Source organism: Falco rusticolus, chromosome Z (genome assembly GCF_015220075.1).
Source record: "Falco rusticolus isolate bFalRus1 chromosome Z, bFalRus1.pri, whole genome shotgun sequence".
Lineage (NCBI taxonomy): Eukaryota > Metazoa > Chordata > Aves > Falconiformes > Falconidae > Falco > Falco rusticolus.
In genome coordinates, this window is record NC_051210.1 from 35125164 (window position 1) to 35145363 (window position 20200).

Genomic DNA, 20200 nt, shown 5'->3' on the forward strand with positions numbered 1-20200 from the left:
TTCTCCTCAGTAACCAGGTGCAGTTCAGCAGTTGTCTAGAAGTTACAGAGTCATGTCAGCACATCATGTCTGAAGTTAAATGGGTTGAACACCGCAGCTGTACAGCTTCCACACAAGATCTGTCTTCTTTGGGCCAGCTTGGGCTAGAGGAACTGAGCTCACATCTCCCTGCAGCTGCCTATATAGATTTGCCTTGAGAACTGTGGTATTACTATAGTCTCTTTTCCCATTGTAGTTTCTTTTCCCTGTGTTTGGTACAAATTTTTCATGCTGATACTCTCTATAGCAAAGCTTGCCAAGTTAACATGAATGGGATACCTCAGGCTGTCACCCCATTGTTTCAGATGTTCTGGTGCTTGTTCAGAATTTCTCACCTCCTACTACATGTCAGTTTCAGAAAATAAATAGTATTTACAGTAACACATATAAGCTCCATTCATTGTCCTGGGTTATGGACAGGGTTAGGTTTGGGAGAGAGACACAACCTAGAGATCCCATTGGTGTGGGGCTGCAAAGAGGATGCCAAAGGAAAGGGATGGACTGCAGAAAGCTTTTTCCCTAAGCCCATTTTGCCCTGGACTGAGGGGTGTGTTAAGGCTAGCCAGGGTGTGCTAAAACTGGCCTTGTCCTAACCATCATGGAAAAGTGTCTGAGCCATGTGCTATATTTTACATATGTATTATATGCCTCTCAGTCATGTGAGAAAATCTGTGGTTTGCAGTATGAAGAAGGCTGGGCATGCCTATAGTGGGTAGATAAGGCATAGAAATTATTTTTAAATCAGAGGCTGAGCACAAACTATCGGTGGCAATTATTGTAAAATTAATCACCATTAATGGCTTTTCTGCTTCTCAGTATCTCTATTAGTTTGTTCGTGACTGAAGGTCCAATCGGAACCCCACTACACAGCGTTTAAAGTCTCCATCCGTCTTTACATAGAATTGAATATGGACCTGAAATAATTGCTTCTGTACACCAGCTTAATGAATAACCAAAGTCTGCTCTTTTATGTGAAAATCAACTTCATTTCTTCATAAGGAGAGCATAGCCTCATTCTTTGAATTGCTGAAGAAAAAAGTAATAGTAATTTTATCCCACTATGTGATGAATCACACTTGTTCCCTGTTAAAATCTGAATGTGTTTCATCAGCTTTTCCATACCAGTGCAGAAAGAAACATTGCTTAAATTTGTTTATGGACTGTATTCCTAACAAGGTCTTAATCCAGTCCTTGGGTGGGCTTTTTCTTGTTTATTACATGAAAGGTTTGGTTATTTCGTACCTTTTGGTTTTCAGGTTGTAAATTTCTGGAATGACAAGTTGGATCTGACATGTGCTCTTTTTTTTGCTTTTATTTCACCTATCCTTCTTTCATAATTTATAGATGCTTTTCATAGCAATACTTAGTTTATGAAACTATTTGCCTTAATGAGTCACTTAAACACACTTAATGAGTCACTTAAACACATTGAATGAGTCATGTATTACACAATAAGTAATTTTCAATTTCACTTTGCAGAAATAATCATAGTAATGATTAGAAGTCTGCAGTACCTGAATATGATGGTTTATTATGTGTTTTGGTTGTGCCTTATATGTACTCGTAAATATGTCGTATGGCCAGCCAGTAAGCAGCTCCAAGCACTTTTTTTTTCAGTGAAGCAGAACACTCTTACACTTAAGGTAAAAAAAAGATCTTCCAGAAGGACAGACAAGTGCAACAGCTGAGCTCTTAGGCATTTGGCTAATTGACAATATTTCTATACTTCTGTGAAAATACTTAATCCGTCCCCACATTTTTTACTTATCACTAGCCCCCACTGCGAGCATTCCTGTTAGTAGGGTGTTCTGCTGTGACTAAATAAAAATTAGTAATGCCATACTGACATTCCCTATTGAGCATAATAAGGCTGCCTTGTTTGAGATTTTTCTTTTAATTTCCTGTCATAGCTTCTTGCTTTTGAAAGGATGAGGGAACTTGTATGCAGTAGGCATGTCAGGTATTGCTAAAACATTTAGTCCATGTGATAGCTGTCTCACTAAGGTAAAAGATAGGACTCACTTGTGTTTTTGAATGCTGGGAAATATTCTTCCATATTTTTTTAAATAATTTTCATCTATGTAGGAGATGATTACCCTTCTGGGTAAAATGGATATTGAGATGCTAAGAAGCAAGGAAGATAATGTGACCTGCTTATTGTACTGATTCATGGGAAAGGAATCCAAGGACATACAGTAACACGAAGAAACTGTAGCATTTGTTCAACTCACCTGCCTTCTCACAGGGCACTGATTATTAACATAGTTCTGAAAAAATGCTGCTAATGATCAAGTGCCTTGTGTCTGTGGCGTAGCACCTGGACTTGTTTAAGGACGGGACGTCACGTTCACAGGCAGTGTAAGGAATCTTATCAGATGCTGCAGGTGGTGCAGCTAGTCAGTGCATATTGGTTTGCTTTTATAGGATTGACTTGTGAATGAATCAGCCATGAAAAAATATTCTGTATATTTCATAATTTAGGGCACTAAAAATTTCTGAGGAAAACTGAAGCAGTTGAAACATATTTAAAACTCACAAGCTGTTTATTTATTTTCCAGACCATAAACTGAGAACTCTGGAAGAGGATCAGTCTTCTGTCCAGTAACTACCCGCACTGTCCCTCAAGCTCTGTGCTATCATGACCTGTTACTTCACTTCCCTTTGCTAGTGTCACCATCTAAATATCATTTAAATGTGTAAATTGGCAAAATATTATTCAATAATTTAACTCTGCCATTCTGGATAACCTCTCCAGTTTCCTGGTTAGATTACTTGCAGTATCTGTAACATGAAGAGCTAATCAGCTGTAATCAGCTCACAAGCTTGCCCTGTGGTTGTGCACGTCTGCTGTTGTTTATTGCTGCCCTTCGAAAACGCACACACTCCTTTCTCTAATGAAAAATCAAACTGATAATTACAAAACATTGGATAACAAAGACAAGCAAAGTTCTGCAAGCTAGAAACAAGAACTGAGGAACACAGAATATATTTTGGTTTTGTAATATTTTGGTTTAATCTCAGATTCTTGTTTTGGTTTTGGTATTGTTTTTTATCTGTCAGAGTTTAATTCTTAGGGAATGGCTATGCACTTTATGCGAGAGAATGGTCTGGGAGGATAACTAGTATGTAATTTGTGTTTATAATGAAAATTAGGAAAAAGTATTTGGAAATATCAGTATCAAGACATGTAGCTGGTAAACCATTTAAATACATTATTTTATAGATGCTTTTTATTTAGCTAGTTTATGGCTAGGAAAATGATGCATGCATGTTCACAAGCACATCCTTCTATTCTTTTCTTTTCTTTTGGCCAGGAGTGGGGAAGAGTCAGTTTTGTTCTATATTGCTGCTTCCAGTGTAGTTCTGTTTCCAACAGTAAATCAGTTCCTGCAGCATATGATCTTGGATATTTTCCCCAGTGTGCTTAAGCTTCAAGTTGGACTAGAACAGGAAACCTCTCTTAATCTTACTTGATAGTAATGATCTGTTCAGAGAAAGGTCAAATGCCCACTAGATCTATCATAACCTTTCCCCCTTCAATGAGACATTGCTAATCACTCAATTAAGGATCCTTGCAGAGTTGACCAAAATTTCCTAAAATGTTGATTCATCTCCCGTTTAGAAGATCACATGGCAATGAATAATTGCTCTCCTTTTCTAGGAGGCCTTTTCCATGACATCTCCATTTTCAAATCAATCACCTGTCTCAGCTGATATATGAGCATACACACACAGATACACATACACACACATATATGCATATATACACATATGGGTATCTGTATATATGTGTATATACACACAATTACATATAAAAATATAAATGTATCTGAACGCATATGAAACTACTTTAGCTATAAGAAATTATGAATGTGATAAACTCGTATAATCAAGTAGGACCTTTCAGACCATAACTCCAAATTTGTAAATTTGTTTTTAGATATTGTCATCTAGTATGCTTACTGTTTCTTCCATTTTGGTAAAAGTCTAATAAACATTATTCAGCCATTATTCAGATTATGAGGGGAAAAATGGGGCAAAACACCCTAGAGGAAAACCACATGTGAAACTGTGCTTGACACAGTCATGTTGGTAGTGTGCTAATATTAACTACTGGCAATTTCACATTACCTTGTACTGTTTTGCTCTGGCTTATTCTCATCCTTTGCAGCTTCTGTAGTTGCATATATAATGTCATGTGGAACATTGTCGAAAGCCTTTTTAGACAAACGCAGTACATGTGATCAGTGCTTTCCTTTGCTCAGGAGGCTATTAATCTGTTAGAAGAAGAAAAGAGTTTGTTTTGACATGGTTCAGTTATTGATGGTGTTTGCAATTTGGCTTGCTCTCACCTTCATTGTATTCAAAGAACTGACATTCATTTGTTTAATTACTCTTTCCCCTTGGCCCCATGGGTCTTAAACTCAGGGATGTGTACATACCTCACAGAACCACAGAATGGTTGATGTTGGAAGGCACTTCTGGGGACTATCTGGTCCAACCCCCCTGCTCCAGCAAGGCCACATACAACCAGTTGCTGACAACTGTGTCTAAACAGGTTTTGAATATCTCTGAGAAGGGAGACTCCACAACCTCCCTAGTAAACCTTTTCCAGTGGTCCTGCTCCTATTTCTATTTTTTTACAGATGACCATCATTCTTGATTTCTTCCAGTGCTTACCCGTCATTGCCACTAAACATATGAATGCTCCTGATCTTTTCAACTGGACATCAGAAAGACTAAGGTTGAATTACCTTGAAGGTGACCATAGATTAACCTGGTTGCACAGAAATGGACCAACAGTGCTCTATAGTCACAGTTACCGTAACATAAGGTAGCAATAAATAACTGTTGGGAAGGCAATACATTAATTCCTTCTTAATTCAGAAAGATCTTGTGGTTAAGCTCAGTTGAAAACCTTGAATTGACCTACTTAAATCCTTGATTTTTACCTTCTCCTTTGTGATTATTAAGCCTGTTGTAGGAAATATTTACTTGGTAAAAATAAACTGAATGAGAATGATCTACTCTTGACCTTGCAAACAAGAATTGTAAGAGTTATCACCTCTACCTGTTCTCCTTGACAGCCTTTCCACTTCCCCCCCTGCCCACCACGCCTCCCCCCTTCCAATTCAGTTTCCAATTGGAATTTCATGAATGTGAGAAGCTGAGTGAAATTCATGAGGCTGAGTTAAAATCAGTACATAATTCTAGTCAGAAAAGCACATGTTGGGACCAGATCTAGAATCCTAAACTGGTGCTACTGCTGCTGCCAACATCCCCACTATTTTATCTAATGGTTGACTGTGTGCATGGAGGAAGACATTCATATCTGCCATGGTTTAACCCTAGCTGGCAACTAAATACTATACAGCTGTTCACTCACCACCCCTGGCCCCGATGGGAGGGGAAGGAGAATCGGAAAAAAGGTAAAATCCATGGGTTGACATAGAACATTTAAATAATTGAAATAAAATGTAGTAGCAGTAGTAGTAGTAGTAGTAATAGTAAATAATTTTTATGAAAAGGAAGACAACAAAAAGAGAGAGAAATAATACAGACAAGACAGACAAGTGATGCAGAATACACTTGCTCACCACCCGCTGACTGATGTCCAGACAGTCCCTGAGCAGCAACTGGTGCCTCCTGGCCAACTCCCCCCAGTCTATATACTGAACCTGACTTTCTATGGCATGGAATATCCCTTTGGCTAGTGTAGGTCAGCTGTCCTGGCTCTGCTCCCTGCCGGCTTCTTGTGCACCTCCTCAGTGGCAGAGCACGGGAAACTGAAAAATCCTTGGTGTAGTATAAACACTACTTAGCAACAATTAAAACCATCAGTGCTCTATGAACATAATTCTCATACTGAATCCAAAACCACAGCACTGTACCAGCTACTATGAAGAAAATTAACTCTATCTCAGCTGAAACAATATATTTCCCTCTCTTTTAGGTAGAAAACAGGCCTTATATGTCCTCAGGAAAAGTGTTTTTTTCATCAGGCTATAGGGTGCTTTGAAATAGACTGTTTTCCATCTAATTCAATATACATTATGTCAATTTTGGATATCCAATCATGAATAAATGCCCTAAACAACCTCCATTCTAAACTTTTTACTCACCTATTACCTATATTAAACATCTGATAAACTAATCAGTATCATCAAACTAACCAAAAGAGTGTCGTAGTACCCCACAGCCTATGAGTGAAGTTCTCTGGGACGGCAGGCATGCCAGTTTGTTCTCTTCCCTCTCTGTCTCTGCTGGAAAGCACAGGTGAGACTCAGGGCTCCCTGCCCCGATGGATATCTTCACCTGGAGAACAGGTGTTCTGTGCTGTAAGAGGGAAGCACTGAACTTAGTAGAGGTCACAAGATAGTAGTGTAAAATAAAAATAACTTGCTCTCTGAAGTTTTGTGGTGTAGCGTTTAAGGCTCATTCCTTTAAGTGTAACATTATAAAAAGTAATTTTAGAACAAAAAGTGCTATCAAAACAGATTTTTTTTGAAAAAAGATATGAATTGTCCTAGCATTTTTGCTTACTAAGGTCTTCTGAAGCAGTCTAAGTATATGAAACATGAAGTGTACATACTAGAAGGGCATAATTTAGGATTCTGTTACTTGTGTCTAAATGTCTAGACCAGGTATCCTGTTCAGTTCAGCAGTAAGCCAGCTGTTACAGTTTACCAACTACTATGCAAACACTTGGAGCTTGGATAGATTTCAAAAATACTAATGACATTTGATTTTCCAGTCTGGAAAATGAATCATTAGCTCTTCACCTACTGTATGTAAACTACAAACTATTTTATTACAGCTACAGTTATTTCTGTAAATTTATTTATTTCAATGTAAAAGCACTATTGGACTTATAAACAGTAATGGATATTTTGTCTATTAGAAAGCAGAACTACCTTGGTAGAGTACAGGATTAAAAATCAGAATTGTTAACTTCTATCCCTGGTTCTTTCAATAATTTGTTGTATTATTCCATGTAAATCACTTTCTTATTTTTCCAAATGCATTCCACATCTTTAACTACTTTTCAGGTTATAATACTGATATTTGCAAAACAAGTTGATATTTTTGAATAGGCAGTATTGTAAGTGACTAAAGGTCTTTCTAGATATGAGAAAGTTCAGGTGAAAATCTGAATATAACTGTATTGGATCTGCCTGTCCTATATTATTAATATTATTCTTCCATTCTCTTAGACCTGGCACAATAATTTCAAAAATCATTAATTATTTTACGATGAGTAGAAAATTTTGTTGACTTCCTCTCTTTGTCTTCAGCTTGCAACTTTTATTTGTGTCAGTGGGAATTCCACATGTAGATCCAAGATTAAGGAGCAAGTTGTCTTTTAATGTACACTTCCTGGCAAAGGTGCACATTATTTAAAGTACTCTTCCTTGTTCCTTTCACTAGTTCTGGACTTGCTGATATTTGCCTTCCATTTATAGGGCTTCAAAATCATGCTAGTTGTAGAAATTAAGAAACACTTAGCATTTTTAAGTATCAGTTCTGTCAAGAAGTGTCGGGTAAGTTTTGCTCCATTGCTTACACGATTTGCAATATAAGAATATTGTACAGTATCTTTCTTCTTCTATGATATTGGGTCTTACATATAGATTTACAGAAGTATACATTCTAATCAGCTTGTATTAAAGACAGTATGTGCAAATGCTAAGAAAAAAGCATAATAAATAAAATGGAAATAGTATCAATAAGTAACTTCATAGTGGATAACACAGGCGTAAATGTCCAATTTTTAGTATCTATTTATAGGTAAATATAGTCTAATTTGCTTGAACTCTGAGAATAATTAGCCCTATAAAATTTCTTTATGGGCTTGCAGAAAGAAGTTTTTTTTCAAAGGTAATAAGGTTAACAGTCCTTGTCTTTGAATTACTTTGAAGTGAATTCAGTGCTATCAGTCTTCAAAATGCTGAGGCAAAAACATTTGGTCTCTAATGCAGCCCTGGAGGCCACACAGCTCTGCACTGCCTGAAGAGATTGCTATCCTGAAACACAGCAGTTTAAATGAAGAAAAAGATTTGCAACACGTTTTTTAAGACTCATCAGCCTGATCACTGTGCTGAAGTTACTGGCTCATTTGATTGCAAGTGTTGCAAAGCTCCAAGGCTTAAATAGATGGTCTTTTGAGCTATGAGGCTCGGCCAACATTCTAAATGAAGGTGACACAATTTATACAAGCAGTGATTTGGTTTATTTTACCTGACCCAGAGTAGAAATGGGGTCCTCATCCCACAACAGAGGTGATGGAGTTCTAATCTCAAACTCTTTGTAGAGAGTCCCAGCATACCTCAGCCTTCTTATCAGATGAGCTCAACACTTCAGATGTTCCTTGTCTTCTCCCCAGAGGCTTGTGGAAAGCACAGCTGGTCAAATCTGATGTGTTGATGAAAAATAGTAACTAACATTCTTTATTATTTTCTTTTTTTTTTTTTTTTTTTTGTAATCATAATTTTCACTTTTACCCGGGAAGAAGTGTTGGCAGAACTGGAAAACAGAAGTAGATGATTAATCTGAGTTGTCTCACCAGGAAATCTTGGCAAAATGCAATTAGGTTACAAGGTATGATCAACTTCTTATGTCGTTAATTTCAAAACTTCAAAATTGGTCTATGCAGGAGATGCTATCACAGTTTTTCGAGCTGGTAGGAGCTGTAGTCGTTTATATAGGGAAAGCTAAATAAAAGTTAGAAAAACTGGAAGATATTATCCAAATAAATAATTTTTAATATTTTCTTTAGAAGAGATAGTAAGCATAAAAATACAGCTGTCATAAAAAGTTCTATGTTCTATGAAAAGATACTGTGTGTTTAGCAAAGATTTAGCCTCCAAAATAAATGGCAGGATTCTTTTTCTGCCTTACCTTCAAATTTCAGTGGAAACTTAAAAGACAGCTGTTAATAACAGAATCATTACCAAGTAATTAGCACAGAACACTAACTTAAATACAGAACAAATTAATTTGCTTTACAATAATTGAGTACTAGTATTTAAGTAGCGAAAATACTGTTTTGTTATTTTTTGTATTAACAATGTATTTAATTTGTTAATTAAAAGGTCAATAATACTTTATTTGTTTTACACTGATTACTTCAATGTGACAGCTAAATATGTTTTAATGATAAATATAACAACACCATGATTTGTTGATTAATCATAAATTATTATTTAATTTGTTTTGCTGTAATTAAATATGAACATTTAAGAGCCATTCTGTTCTAATAACGGCATCCTGTACCAAAGTAAAATTTCTAGTTACAGTGTAATTTCTGGCTGACCATAATACTGCTTGTTTGTTATACAGTGTCAAAGTTGTAACGCACCTGGGATTAAATTAAATCTTGGTGCAAAAGGGACAGACTTCAGTGATTTCAAGAGGATTATTTGTGCATATCTTGGGTCAGCTTCTAGTACCCTTTATTTATTATGCAATACCTGTTAAATCCATATAACACCCTTCTTGCTTCCTTCCTTGTTTTTGCTGAAAGTGCTTTGACCTGATATATTGAATTATGAGACTAAAAGTATTTTGGTATTTTAAATGCTTTATTGAATTGGTTTGACCAATGTGAAAGCTCATTTTTCCAGTCCTTTGGACAGATATAAGAAGTATTATTGCCTTGTAATCTTCATTAGTATCTAGTGTCTGTGATGTTCCCACCTTCTATCAGAATATCTGGATGTTGTATACCAAAATTGGGTCTTGGAATGCCTTGACATTAGGTACCCTGATACCTGCATATTAAATACAGGAGAATTTAGGTAAGTGGATAGTGATACCTCTGAAATTGTGGTCTCTTTGACTGTATGGTACTTCTATTTTATTTTGTGCATTTGGTTCATTATTTTTTATCTGTAGGTCAATAAAAGCATTAAGACACAAGATAGTCTCCTAGGCTTCTGAAGTTCCTTGACTATAAAAATACGCAAGAACTACCTTCACTGCTTGGTTTGTGGCATTAGAAAATCAAAACTAACAAAATAAAAGCCTTTATTTTGGAAAATAATCAAATAATTCTTTTCCAAATTTTTGTCTCAGCCTGAGAAAGGTAAGTACAAAGCAAAAAAAACCAACACCCCCCCCCAAACCACCCCAGATTTGGCCCAAGAGTTATACCTGCCAGACAGCTCTCTGAGCATTTGAACTGCTCATGGTACCACATAAAGATTTATGTTAGAGAGAGGCTGCAGGAGACTCAGTCCTGTACATGAATTTGCTCTGCTGGACCCGTGCAAGATCCCAATACCATTGGGACTTAGGGAGGCATAAAGCCAACCAGCCTCACATAGATTTATCTGAGAAGATCAGAGTCTTAGATGGCAAATGTGAATTTTGTTGAATGGTTCATTAATTTTTAACAGCTTTGGGGAAAACAAAATGAATGACAGAACTATTAGTTTCACAGCTCATAGATCATAACTCAGAGAGAATGAGAGAGTGAGCAGGCTGGGGTACTGCAATTCCCCACTAAGGCCTCCCATCATCACGAGCACAAACTTCCTATTACATGGTGGGGAGGCAGCCAGCATCGTTCGGCAGCAGGCATCAATTGTTTCAGAAGTTTATTTTGCTACAGTGCAAAGGTGTAGCATTTTTAAGAATAATTTATAGGAATGTTAATGGCTTATTTTGCCAGTATTTTATCAATGTTGGGATATATCCTTAGGCTGTTGAAAACATATCCATAGATATGCTTAATATACAAGACTTGGTAAACGCGTATTCTTACTGGCCTGCCTGACTTGTGTAAAACTTGACATTTTTGTTTCACCTGAAACTTCTGAAGTACCATAGTTTTGTTCTCATGCTAAGCAAAGCTGAAAAATTGAACTTTCAGAATGCTAATCCCAGAAAAAGTGTCAGAAACTTTCAGTTCATTAAAGGATTATACATTTCCTGATGGACTTCCTATTTAAATAAAAATGTGTGACATCTCAAAATGTTTTTGTGTGCCTTGCCAAACTGCCTTTCCTCCTCTATAGAGGTTTAATGGAGGAATGTTTCTCAGTTCTGCAGGTACCTGGCAAATGACAACTCCTCGATAAGGCCCATGATAAGGCTTGGTAGGATGGAAGGATGCACTGCACTGCAGGAGAGGAACTCTTCAATGGTTCTGGGCTCAGAAAAAAAAATAACAGTACCTTGAATTACATGTCTGATGGGGCAGGGGGCTGCTAACAAAATGTTGAACTGATTAGGTTCAACAAACAAAGCCATTCTGAAAGATGAAACCAGTTCCATTGATAAAGAAGAATTTTTAGGGCTAAACAACATATCTTTTCAAATAAAACTATTATTAGGTGGAAAATGTTGACAAGTTACATTTTCATTTTTTAATAAATCTTCATATTACGCTATCTGTTGCTGGATACTGATGTTACATTTGATGACATTTCTTCTGACAAGCAGTAGAAACTCTTGAGTGTGAATTAGGTTCATTGACAGAATGTGTTCAGAAACTGTTGTCCCTAAAACACTAATTTTAACACATCCAACATCTGCATTACATTAGATATAATTCATACAGTATAATTCCAGTCATTTACAGTAAGCATTGAAGGCAATTTAAAACATATGTCTCATAAACTGTCTGCCATAATCTATGCAAATTCACACAGATGCTTATGCCCAGTATGCTAAAGAATGGGTTTAAGCATATTTCTGCATTTACTGAAAATCTTTCAAATTTTCTGTCAGTTCTTGACTTCTATATATCATAGATAGCTACTAGCCATAACCTTTCTTTTTACAGTCCCTAAATAGCTTTTGTGTGATTCCAAGAGTAGGCATGAACTGATTTTACTTGGGCTAAGCTACCACAATGACATGCCACTAGTTGAGCTGGACACATGCACTCAGCTAAATTTACGAGAAGTGGAAACATTTGGTTATGGGTGAATCCATCCTTACATGGGTGTGTCATGCATTCCAATAGCCATGACAAATACTTCATAGTTCTGTATACAGATGCCTATTCCTACGACATTTGTCCATGGTAATTCTACAGAATGTGTCATATGAAATATAATGACTGTCTCTGATGGCATTATAGAATATTCACCTTCTGTCTTTGCTAGCATATAGGACATGCTATCTGCTTTCACCTGGCGTAATTTTTCATCTAATAAAACTCATCAAAAACTCCATTTTAGTTGTGAGAAACAGGATGCTTCTCATGTTTGTAGTAAAAATTGCTATCACAAAGTATTCACTGTGACTGTGATCTGTGTTATGGTGACTCTGATTTTTTTTTTTTTTTTTAATTAGGAAAAAAGAAACCTGAGGAAAGAAACTGGATATACACTAATTTTAGAAGTAAAGTAGAGAGGTGATGCATATGTTATGATGGTCTTTATTCACTTGCTGGGTACTAAGTTGTTTTAACCCTCTCCTTAAATGGGCAGCAGAAAACCCGATTTCAGTACTCAAGTCTCAAAAAGCACAACAGAATTACAGTTTTGGTCCTGGAACTGCAAGAAAAAGAGTCAAATTATTGAATAGAACAATTTAATTTCTTAGGGCTTCAGGGAATGTGCACACAGACACACACACGCATATATACATGTGTATATATATACATGCACACACATACACATATATTTTTGCATATGTATGTACATAAATATAAAAACTGCAGACTTGAACAGTAGGCAGCTCCCACTGTGGTGTTTTGACTTCCAATTGCATCAGAATGGTATTCTCCAACTACAACTGGGTAACAATCATGGGACTTAATTTTATTTCCACAAAGTGGTGATAAGTTTCATCTGCAGCAGTTTTAGAGGTGCAAGGGAACTTATGGTGTGTTAAAACTTATGCTGTTTTAATCAGAAAGTTGACTTCTTTTCCTAAGCTACAATAGGACATCAACTTTGAGATCTCCAGACATCTGCTTTCAACGTTTATACTTGCTCAGTTTTCATGAAGTGGTTTAAAATGTCTGAAGTAAACAAAGTAACTGCATGGAAATAGTATTTTTTATACCTTCTATTCACAGTAATCATAGGATAGTGTTCCAATGTATTAGCAAATCTTAGGTAAAATAAAAGTAGCATTTTATGAAATGTTACAAGGAGTCCATACATCCACCAATCCTTGTCCCTCTCATTGAACTTCTTGAGTAAAATCCTGGAACCACTGCAATCAGCTGGGGTTTTGCTATTCTTTCCACTGGGACAGGATACCCCCACCTGTTTCTCACCAGCTAGTAAAAATAAAATAGGGGCAACATTAGCTCTATGACTTTTGCAATGTCAATGTCAGAAAGGTGTTTTGTTTTCTATCACCTTTAGTTGCAGATAAGATGCTCTTAGATGCCACTGACAGAACATTAATAATGTTAATTGATAACAAATTTGCTAATTAGTTATATTCCCAGAAAAGAAAAAGTTCCCTTTCATTCCAGTGAAAAGGAGATAGGAGTCACAGACATCTCATGCCCATATCTCTAAAAAAGCCACATGGAAATCAGTGACCATTCTCCTGACCTTTCAGAAACATCTATCCAAAATCTACAAGAAACCTACCAGGAAACAGGGATCTTAGTCAGTAGTCCCTAAAGTAGTTAAGCATTGGTTGCTAAAGTAAAGAGATCTTTGTCACCCAAATACTTCCTTTGATTTAACTTGGAAAGGTTGCTGGAAAATTGTTTAAGTTGGCCTTTTCCCATCCAGTGATTTCTGTGTAGTCCACATCTAAGTAAACATGTAATCACAACAGCATAGAATTATGTTAAAATCTGACTCTAGAATAGTAAAGGATTTAGTGGCTTTGTCAAAGTGACCAGAAATATTTTTTGTTGTAATGCTAATCAGCACTTTAAGTTTGAAATGTATATTATTATGTAGCTCAGCTTGTTAAAGCTGGGTGAAGGTACAAGTGAAAACCAAATCAAAATTGGCTTTCTTTGTTTCCTGCTCAGAAAAATATAAAGAATTTCATTCAATTAATCACTGCTTTCATGCCTCTTGTGTGGCCTTCACACATATTTGGAGGTTAAGATCATAAACCAGACTATTTTTTTCCTATAAAAGGTCCTTATTGTTAAGCACTGTTTGATCTGGGGAAAAGCTAATTTCATTTTTCCCTGCCTTACTGTCAGTATATTCTAAACCAGAACTATTGAACAGAGATAAGGGAAAAAATTCTGCAGGCAATAACTTCTCTGTGAGCTTGGAGATTAGATCAGACAACCTGAACTAGAAATATCGCTGTTGAGAGTTGCCTTCAGTAAGGGTAAACACAATAATTTCTGAGGATTCCTGCTCAATATCCTTGCCTTTTCACAGATGGGAGATATTTGAGAGGGGCAAAAAAGGGAAGACAAGGCATTTATGAACCACTAGAAGGAGTGCTAGTACATTCAGGTTCTCAGAACCCTATGAAATATTGTCTAGACAGAATCGGATTGTCAAAAAAAAAGACAAATCAGAGAAAAATACTGTATTGATCTGCAGGACAAACAACTATGAAGAACTTTGAATAAAATAAATAAAATAAAACTTTGAAGAAAATGCACATTGGAATTGGTGTAATTTGTAGTGTACTGCTGTACTAATGAATAAGAAAATCTAATTCTCCATGAAATTCTGACATTCAGCACTGAATTTCTGAGGAATCTGATCAGTATTTTATGAAGTCACCTACAAAATCACAGTCCATTAAGTAAGTCAAAACAAGTGAACTTCTTTCAACCTTGGTGATGATTCATTACATTCCACTTAGAATAATAGCTTCACTCCAACCTCAACTGTTTTTTTCCACTGACAGCCAGATTATATATTAAATTCTATAGAAATCTGACTTTTTTTATTAGCTTGCTTTTGTCTACACTTACAGTGGGAGTGACATGCAGTGTGTTACCTGACTGAATTCCTGTTACACATCATAAAAGATACATACATGGCAGTTAATTGTATCTCCTCTCCCCCTTCATTTTTCTGCCTCTCTTCTCTCTCTTGCTTTCTATCAGATCTTGAAATGAATTTCTGAAGTACTAGAAAGCTGATAATGAATGCACAGAGATTTGAATCATGAGTCAGTTCCAAGAAAAATACTGGAACAAGTAATCATTGTACTGCAACACAGCATTATCTAAATTCTCCTTTCCAATTTTTAACAACAGATTTTATCTTTTAAAATAAACATATTTAAATACTCTAATGGGCTATGGAGACCATGTAAGCATATATACATTTGTCTTTTGTCAGTATGTTTTCAAAATATAGTGGTGTATCACAAATACATAGATGCAGTTGTTCAGCGGAACAGGGAATACATGAAGATCAGGTTATCTCTTATTTCTCTTTAATCTTTTTACTGAAAATTATTTCCAGTCTTCAGTTCACCTCTTTACTTTCCAGTCTCAAAGATCTTATGGCTTGGAGAAATCACCAAGGTGGCCTATTTATGGAAGAATAATATGCAAATATAAAAAGTCAGACTAACAGGGAATGTGAGCAGAATGTGATGCAGAGTACTTGAATGATTCAATGACTCTATGATTCTATGAATTCTGAGACTTCACATAACGACATCTCTATCTTTACTTAGGAATGATAAATTTCTTATCTGTATGTTTTACTTCACAAAGGCAAAAACATATCTGAATCCACTCCAATTTACTGCTGCGAGAGGTTTCTTTTGGCATTGATTTCCATGAGCTTGTGTGGAGATTAAGATGAATAGTACTTTGAAACATTTGCTAATTGGTAAAAAACCTATCTGATGATTTTTTGTTTGCTCATCTCCTTAAAAGTCTAATAGGTGCCTTTTTGTAGACAATGTATAGGGAGTTGAGTATCTGATTTTTGCAGGTCTCACCATGCAATGTTCAGGTAACTTTTTCTACATTCTCTTTGTCAAGAAACGTGACTGACAGTGATACAGCAGCCCACTTGTATCTACAGCTAACTGAGAAGGTGACAGCCTGTTGAGACAGAAAATTTCTTATAAAGCAACTATGTAAAAGTCTTAATCCTGCTTCCTATAGAGGTCAGCGAGAGTTTTGCATTTGACTTTGTGGAAGCCAAATTGGTCCCTGGTTGAACAGAAAACAATCACTCACTGTATAGTGAGAATTTATATCCTGCAAAAAAGAGTGTCTATTATTAAAAGGGACTGACATAGGGGTCACTGGGCAATTTTAGTAGCCTACAGATCATTACATTTAGTACCCATTTTTTTTTCTTTTATGCAAGAAAAACTCACAGTGACTTCAGTAAGAGTTTTTCTTACTTAAGGAGTACAGGATTGGGTACTTAGTTGAGAACTAAAGCAGCGTTAATGACTTCCATATGTCGTTGCATAAAACTCATTCATGTGTTTTTGATTTAGTGGATTATAAAACAGAAAACAAAAATATTCTGTGTAACTTTTTGTGAGAAACAGAAATGCTTCAAAGATCACGGATGAGAACAATTGGATTTTAGTTAGATGTGCAGTAATTGTTTGAACCCTGGAAATCAGTTCTGCAAAACAGTCTCTTGTTCTTTTTGTTCAGTCTATCTGTCTTACATATTGTTTCCATTCTCTTGTCTTCACCTTTTTTATTTCCAAAAGCCCTGTGGGGATATTATGTCAGCACTTCTTGACCTCATGTGGTGAAGTTGTCAATGTTGAATTAAGTATTTTTTTAATACAGCCATACCAATCCCGTGCACCGATCTTCTATGCAATGTCCTTGACTATATAGTGAGGTGAAAATGCTTGAAGTAATGCTGTAACTGCACTAAAGTGAGAATGTGGAAACTAGCAAAATAATATGAACTTGTTACATAATGATTGACTCAATGTATGAATAGTGTTCACCTCTTAGTTTTATGCAGAAATGCTTCAGCACAAACACAATCCCCTGCCCTAGGATACAGGATTGCAAAGAGCAAGATTAAAAAAAAAATAGAAATAAAAACTTTTGCTACTGGATCTGTAAATAATATTAGCAGCACCCTTAGATACTGAAAAGAATTAAACTTTTTTTTTCTTTTTTTTTTTTTTTTAATGAGCATACCAGAATATCATATAACCTAGTCCTGTAAGGACAGCTGTCCAAAGTGAACTTCTACTTTGAGCTCAGAATCTGGTATTTGCTGTTATTCACATTCTCTAACTCAGGTTCCCCCCCTTGGCCATATTTGGGTTCCTTTGCCAGATATCTGTAGGCAGACAGCATGAAAACCACTGCTATTTTTGCATTTATTGTATTCAAAGTTTAGCTCATACTTTACCTGCATGTGAACCACGTAACACAGTGTAAACCCTAGATCATGATACAAGGATTTTATCTTTTTCTTCACATCTATTTAATGAACTGTGCTGTATTACTCTGTTACTGGTGAAGTGAGGAAGAAACCATGAATATTGTAGTCTTTTAATGAGCTGTGGTCATACCAGATTAGGAGTTTTCAAGCAAACTTGCTGTGGCTGGAGATTTAGGTCAGTAGGTCAGGAATTACTCATTTAGAGAAAAAAAGGTTGATGTTGACCAACAAGGCCGTAAAATTTAGCAGCCTGTGTTGAAGCAGACATATGTAAAAACAGCAAATAATGCAAGCTGAAGTGGAATAAAAGGATCAAGGCACTGGAAACATTTCCAGGCCTCTTCCTGTGGATTACTACATTCTTAAGAGCTTTACTGAGAACACTGTCAACTCTTGAGGAGGGAAGTCAGTAGAAAGAAATGGATGAGCAGTCAGCATTTCATGCATGCAGAATGTAATTTTCCCACTATCTAAAACCTAAGTGTTGCCCCCAGTAGTTCATATATCTCTTTCCTTGCAAAGTCAAGTTAGAACTTCCTCCATTGTGCACTTCCAGGCCTTTGACCCTCTCACCTGTTTGCAGAGGTGTCTCTCTCATGTCTCCCCATGCTTCGAATGCTGCCTGGTATCTCCCTGCATTGTGGTCATTCTCTGCAGCATTGCCTTTATGGAGCACTCTGGGGCACTGTCTTTGGAAGCTAGCAGAGAAAAATGAGATAATTCATGGAAAACAGGTTGTGAAGAAGGAATGATTCAGTAGTTATTATCTCAGGGCATTTCCCATCTCTCACCATTCCTTGGAAATCCTGATGGATCTTTCCAGCTGAATGGTATGACCACTGAAGTATTACTCATCTAATCCTAAACTGTTGAGGTGTCATTGATGATGAATGCTGCACCTCCATTTTGATTTTAAAGAAGTTATTTGATTATGTAAGCAAACGACTGAACAATCCCCCCACTCTCAGGCATTGCTAAAAAATTATGTATCCTCCGTTTTGTATTGTTTGGATTGTTGACACAGTAGCTGATTTCTAATGCATGTAAGAGATTGTTAGGACACAGGCCACATTAATTGTTATGTTTTAGCTATGTGACCAATACTTCAAATTGTATTTACCTTGATTTTAGGCAGGTAGGACCTCACAGAATAAATCAGAAACACTTATCTGTTGTGTAAACTTGCTAGAAAAAAGTGAGAACAATCAGTCACTGGAACAACGTCTCTGGGACACGCTGTAACCCCCATCACTGAAGATTTTGAAGATGTGATTGGACAGCATGCTAGATAATCTCATCTAGGTTTCTTTTCCCACAACAGGTTGAACAATGTGATCTTTTGAGGTCCCTTCCAACCTGAGTTGGAATTCTACAATTCTCTCATTCTATGATTAAGTTGAAAGTAGCAAAAAAGCCACACAAAAGGTCTAACTCAGTAAAAAGAATCTCTGTCCTTAAAATGTTTTTGTCTTAATGTTGACAGCAAGTTTTCAAGACATTCAAAATTAGAGGCAGGGGTCATCTTGGACATCTCTTTTCATTGCTTTGCACACTTGAGCCACCCAGCAGAACAGCCCAAGAGCTTGTGTCCCAGCCAGAAGCAGGAGGTCCTTACAGTCTCTAGAGGTACACTCTTCTTGCTGGCTTTCTAGACAAGTTTTTCACACCTAGGTAGGCATCCAAATTTAATACAAACACTCTGGGTCTTACTAGAATTTAGTACAGTTTTCTCCACCTAAAAGTAGCAGCAGTTGCTCACTGTACAAATAGTTGAAAAAAATGTTTATATTCATACCTTCCACAGTGATGCAATTAGAAAATCAAAAGGAAACACTGTATACAATTTATTTCCTGGGGTACACTGCAGGGCAGTTTTAGATGTATAGTGTGTTACTGTGTTATTAGCGACAAATTACTGTAAGTTTTTTTGAGTATGTAGATAAAATGGTAACACAAGATGAAACTAAAAAGTGGATAACTTGGATCAACACTTAAAAAAAAAAAATTACTCTCCAGCCACCATCCCCCAAACCCTCAGCATTTGTTTTTCATTTATAAACTTTGGTGGCAGAACATTGATCACATTGTGTCAAAGACTTAAAGAAATACCACTTTGAGAAGAAGGGTTTAGTTGAAGAATTTACTTTGTTAACAGAGATGGTAGTAATAATGTATGGAGTGTAACATATACACATGGCATGTCTTCCAGCTGTTTGGCTTCACAGTTATTATGTGCACTGTGAAAGAATAAATGAATCTTTTGATAATGCAACAAAACTTTTTGGAGTCTGTCAGTTACTCTTTCTGAAGATGTAAGGACAGTTTCCTTTCACTATTAATTCTGAGCTACATAATAACCTCTCTGGGTAGCTTTTAAAAAAATAGAACAACCAGGGAATTTTTGAGAGTGAACTTAAAAGTTAGTTCAAGAAAATCTGTTACCTTTTCCCAGCGATAAACATATTCTCTGTCTTAAAATTTTGTCTTCTTTTCTGATACTGATTGAAATCTAGACAAGTATAAGTGAAAATTTTGGCAAATTCAGCTTTTGGGGGAAAAATATATTTGGGAGAATTATCTCAGGTCAGTGTGTACAAAAAAGGGGACTGCATTTTCCCAACTTCTGCCCTTCTGATTTTTTTTTTTCTTTTTTTCTTTGTGTCAGCTATTCTGCAAACTGCATGTGGGGGAAGTTCTTTAAAGCAGCTTTTTAAAACACTTTTGAGGGATCACATTTTCAATGGAAAAATATTTCTACTTCTTGAGCCATTTCTTGCGTGTGTAAACTCTTGACAATATAACCCTAATCCATATTTATACCCAGGAAGAAGTCTACATGTCCAGAAAAAGAACAGAAACTGAAAATA